Raw genomic sequence first — 5813 nt, 5'->3', positions numbered from 1 at the left:
AAGTGAGTAACCAGAAAAACTTAGAAAAATGTTTAAAAAGAAGAAGTGAGTAACCAGAAAAACTTAGAAAAATGTTTAAAAAGAAGAAATCAGTAACCAGAAAAACTTAGAAAAATGTTTAAAAGAAGAAATCAGTAACCAGAAAAACTGCGAAAAATGTTTAAAAGAAGAAATCAGTAACCAGACAAACTGCGAAAAATGTTTAAAAGAAGAAATCAGTAACCAGGAAAACTTAGAAAATGTTTAAAAAGAAGAAGTGAGTAACCAGAAAAACTTAGAAAAATGTTTAAAAAGAAGAAATCAGTAACCAGAAAAAACTTAGAAAAATGTTTAAAAAGAAGAAATCAGTAACCAGAAAAACTGCGAAAAATGTTTAAAAAGAAGAAATCAGTAACCAGAAAAACTTAGAAAATGTTAAAAAAGAAGAAGTGAGTAACCAGAAAAACTTAGAAAAATGTTTAAAAAGAAGAAATCAGTAACCAGAAAAACGGCGAAAAATGTTTAAAAAGAAGAAATCAGTAACCAGACAAACTGCGAAAAATGTTTAAAAAGAAGAAATCAGTAACCAGAAAAACTTAGAAAAATGTTTCAAAAGAAGAAGTGAGTAACCAGAAAAACTTAGAAAAATGTTTAAAAAAGAAGAAGTGAGTAACCAGAAAAAACTTAGAAAAATGTTTAAAAAGAAGAAATCAGTAACCAGAAAAACTTAGAAAAATGTTTAAAAAGAAGAAATCAGTAACCAGAAAAACTTAGAAAAATGTTTAAAAAGAAGAAATCAGTAACCAGAAAAACTGCGAAAAATGTTTAAAAAGAAGAAATCAGTAACCAGACAAACTGCGAAAAATGTTTAAAAAGAAGAAATCAGTAACCAGGAAAACTTAGAAAAAATGTTTAAAAAGAAGAAGTGAGTAACCAGAAAAACTTAGAAAAATGTTTAAAAAGAAGAAATCAGTAACCAGAAAAACTTAGAAAAATGTTTAAAAAGAAGAAATCAGTAACCAGAAAAACTGCGAAAAATGTTTAAAAAGAAGAAATCAGTAACCAGAAAAACTTAGAAAAATGTTTAAAAAGAAGAAGTGAGTAACCAGAAAACTTAGAAAAATGTTTTAAAAGAAGAAATCAGTAACCAGAAAAACGGCGAAAAATGTTTAAAAAGAAGAAATCAGTAACCAGACAAACTGCGAAAAATGTTTAAAAAGAAGAAATCAGTAACCAGAAAAACTTAGAAAAATGTTTAAAAAGAAGAAATCAGTAACCAGAAAAACTTAGAAAAATGTTCAAAAGAAGAAGTGAGTAACCAGAAAAACTTAGAAAAATGTTTAAAAAGAAGAAGTGAGTAACCAGAAAAACTTAGAAAAATGTTTAAAAAGAAGAAATCAGTAACCAGAAAAACTTAGAAAAATGTTTAAAAAGAAGAAATCAGTAACCAGAAAAACTGCGAAAAATGTTTAAAAAGAAGAAATCAGTAACCAGGAAAACTTAGAAAAATGTTTAAAAAGAAGAAATCAGTAACCAGAAAAACTGCGAAAAATGTTTAAAAAGAAGAAATGAGTAACCAGGAAAACTTAGAAAAATGTTTAAAAAGAAGAAGTGAGTAACCAGAAAAACTTAGAAAAATGTTTAAAAAGAAGAAATCAGTAACCAGACAAACTTAGAAAAATGTTTAAAAGAAGAATCATTAACCAGACAAACTGCGAAAAATGTTTAAAAAGAAGAAATCAGTAACCAGAAAAACTTAGAAAAATGTTTAAAAAGAAGAAATCAGTAACCAGAAAAACTTAGAAAAATGTTTAAAAAGAAGAAATCAGTACCAGGAAAAACTTAGAAAAATGTTTTAAAAAGAAGAAGTGAGTAACCAGAAAAACTTAGAAAAATGTTTAAAAAGAAGAAATCAGTAACCAGAAAAACGGCGAAAAATGTTTAAAAGAAGAAATCAGTAACCAGACAAACTGCGAAAAATGTTTAAAAAGAAGAAGTCAGTAACCAGAAAAACTTAGAAAAATGTTTAAAAAGAAGAAATGAGTAACCAGAAAAACTTAGAAAAATGTTTAAAAAAGAAGAAATCAGTAACCAGAAAAACTTAGAAAAATGTTTAAAAAGAAGAAGTGAGTAACCAGGAAAACTTAGAAAAATGTTTAAAAAGAAGAAATGAGTAACCAGAAAAACTTAGAAAAATGTTTAAAAAGAAGAAATCAGTAACCAGAAAAACTTAGAAAAATGTTTAAAAAGAAGAAATGAGTAACCAGAAAAACTTAGAAAAATGTTTAAAAAGAAGAAATCAGTAACCAGAAAACGGCGAAAAATGTTTAAAAAGAAGAAATCAGTAACCAGAAAAACTTAGAAAAATGTTTAAAAAGAAGAAGTGAGTAACCAGAAAAACTTAGAAAAATGTTTAAAAAGAAGAAATCAGTAACCAGAAAAACTTAGAAAAATGTTTAAAAGAAGAAATCAGTAACCAGAAAAACTTAGAAAAATGTTTAAAAAGAAGAAATGAGTAACCAGAAAAACTTAGAAAAATGTTTAAAAAGAAGAAATCAGTAACCAGAAAAACGGCGAAAAATGTTTAAAAAGAAGAAATCAGTAACCAGAAAAACGGCGAAAAATGTTTAAAAAGAAGAAATCAGTAACCAGACAAACTGCGAAAAATGTTTAAAAAGAAGAAATCAGTAACCAGAAAAACTTAGAAAAATGTTTAAAAAGAAGAAATCAGTAACCAGGAAAACTTGGAAAAAAACACTTAGAAAAATTTTCAGCAAAGTGTGAAAAATATTCTAAGTGTCAGCGGAGGAAAATGCTGCAGCATCGGGAAAGATTCGCAAACTTACACCGAACATGTGCTCCGAAGTGCCGGAGGAATTGGGTGAATTGAGCCCGGCAAATGGCCAGCTGTCGTTTTGTGCCTGCAGCCCGAAAACTTTAACTTTGTCTGTCGCGGAAGTCCGGACCGAGAAAAATCCAAACGGTTTTGACCGGACCGAGTTCCAGACCGATGCAGTCAAATTTGGAATTCAGACCCATTCAGTGCCACTTGTAGTTTTTCCGCAGTGAGGTTGGCGGGGTACCCGGAGATATATGGGAACACGATTTTTAGAACAAAATGGCGGCGCGGGACCGTTCTGAAAGGCATCCGAAAAACGGTTCCACGGGCATAGCACTTTAATGACAGGTATGAGTGCATGCCGGAGAGCTCTTGGAAGTCGAATTTTTGACACTTTGTCAATTTTTTGACAGATTTGACAAACTCTTTCTGTCTGTTCTAAGAGTCAGTCAGAGACTTGTGCGGCGGTCTTTTGACACTATTGGAGGGCGGGCAAACCCCACGTTGACTCCGGCCGTCCCTCCACAGGCGCTCGTGTCCAAAATGAAGGCGAGAGACGCGAGTGGCCTGGTTCCCTTGGGTGTTGCCAAGAAGGCTGCGGGCTGACCGTTGCCTGAGCACTCCCTAAAGCCTCTTGTGATGAGAGCAGACCTCGCCTGCCGCACGACCGGCTCTGGGAGTCGTTGGGCCGCTATTTGTGAATAGTCTGGTCCTCCTCTGCCACCCGGACAAGCGCGATGGCTCTGCCGCCCTGCGGTGCTCGTCACCCAGGTTTGGGGAACACGATACTCGTAACAAAAATAAAAGGCGGCTCGGGACCTGCAGGCGAAAGGGGTCCCGTGGTGCTAAGCACGTCGACTTCGGGTCTCGGTGCAAGCCGGAGAGCTCACGGAAGTCTAAAGTTTTCGGCACGTGGTCGAATCTTTTCAAAGGCTTACCCGGCTCTTTCCGTCCATTCTGAGAGTAAGTCAGAGGCCGGTGCGGAGGTCTCTTGACAATCGGAGGGGGTGGTGGCCCTCCGCAGGCGCTCGTGTCGAAAATGAAGGCGAGAGACGCGAGTGGCCTGGTTCCCCTGGGTGTTGCCAGGAAGGCTGCGGGCTGACCCTTGCCTGAGCACTCCCTAAAGCCTCTTGTGATGAGAGCAGACCTCGCGCGCCGCACGACCGGCTCTGGGAGTCGTTGGGCCGCTATCTGTGAATAGTCTGGTCCTCCTCTGCCACCCGGCCAAGTGCGATGGCTCTGCCGCCCTGCGGTGCTCGTCACGCAGGTATGGGGCACACGATGCTCGTAACAGCAAATAAAGGCGGCTCGGGACCTGCAGGCGAAAGGGGTCCCGTGGTGCTTAGCACGTCGACTTCGGGTCTCGGTGCAAGCCGGAGAGCTCACGGAAGTCTAAAGTTTTCGGCACGTGGTCGAATCTTTTGAAAGGCTTACCCGGCTCTTTCCGTCCATTCTGAGAGTCAGTCAGAGGCCGGTGCGGCGGTCTATTGACGACCGGAGGCTCCCATGGGTGTTGCGATGAGGGTGGAGGGCACAGAACCTTGCCTTAGCACTCCCTAATAAAGCCTCTTGTGAAGAGAGCAGACCTCGCGCGCCGCACGACCGGCTCTGGGAGTCGTTGGGCCGCTATCTGTGAATAGTCTGGTCCTCCTCTGCCACCCGGCCAAGTGCGATGGCTCTGCCGCCCTGCGGTGCTCGTCACGCAGGTATGGGGCACACGATGCTCGTAACAGCAAATAAAGGCGGCTCGGGACCTGCAGGCGAAAGGGGTCCCGTGGTGCTTAGCACGTCGACTTCGGGTCTCGGTGCAAGCCGGAGAGCTCACGGAAGTCTAAAGTTTTCGGCACGTGGTCGAATCTTTTGAAAGGCTTACCCGGCTCTTTCCGTCCATTCTGAGAGTCAGTCAGAGGCCGGTGCGGCGGTCTATTGACGACCGGAGGCTCCCATGGGTGTTGCGATGAGGGTGGAGGGCACAGAACCTTGCCTTAGCACTCCCTAATAAAGCCTCTTGTGAAGAGAGCAGACCTCGCGCGCCGCACGACCGGCTCTGGGAGTCGTTGGGCCGCTATCTGTGAATAGTCTGGTCCTCCTCTGCCACCCGGCCAAGTGCGATGGCTCTGCCGCCCTGCGGTGCTCGTCACGCAGGTATGGGGCACACGATGCTCGTAACAGCAAATAAAGGCGGCTCGGGACCTGCAGGCGAAAGGGGTCCCGTGGTGCTTCGCACGTCGACTTCGGGTCTCGGTGCAAGCCGGAGAGCTCACGGAAGTCTAAAGTTTTCGGCACGTGGTCGAATCTTTTGAAAGGCTTACCCGGCTCTTTCCGTCCATTCTGAGAGTCAGTCAGAGGCCGGTGCGGCGGTCTATTGACGACCGGAGGCTCCCATGGGTGTTGCGATGAGGGTGGAGGGCACAGAACCTTGCCTTAGCACTCCCTAATAAAGCCTCTTGTGAAGAGAGCAGACCTCGCGCACCGCACGACCGGCTCTGGGAGTCGTTGGGCCGCTATCTGTGAATAGTCGGGTCCTCCTCTGCCACCCGGCCAAGTGCGATGGCTCTGCCGCCCTGCGGTGCTTGTCACGCAGGTATGGGGCACACGATGCTCGTAACAGCAAATAAAGGCGGCTCGGGACCTGCAGGCGAAAGGGGTCCCGTGGTGCTTAGCACGTCGACTTCGGGTCTCGGTGCAAGCCGGAGAGCTCACGGAAGTCTAAAGTTTTCGGCACGTGGTCGAATCTTTTGAAAGGCTTACCCGGCTCTTTCCGTCCATTCTGAGAGTCAGTCAGAGGCCGGTGCGGCGGTCTATTGACGACCGGAGGCTCCCATGGGTGTTGCGATGAGGGTGGAGGGCACAGAACCTTGCCTTAGCACTCCCTAATAAAGCCTCTTGTGAAGAGAGCAGACCTCGCGCGCCGCACGACCGGCTCTGGGAGTCGTTGGGCCGCTATCTGTGAATAGTCTGGTCCTCCTCTGCCACCCGGCTAAGTGCGATGGCT

This window comes from Chiloscyllium punctatum, unplaced genomic scaffold (assembly GCF_047496795.1).
Source record: "Chiloscyllium punctatum isolate Juve2018m unplaced genomic scaffold, sChiPun1.3 scaffold_1026, whole genome shotgun sequence".
NCBI lineage: Eukaryota > Metazoa > Chordata > Chondrichthyes > Orectolobiformes > Hemiscylliidae > Chiloscyllium > Chiloscyllium punctatum.
Note: the sequence above shows the minus strand (reverse complement) of the source record.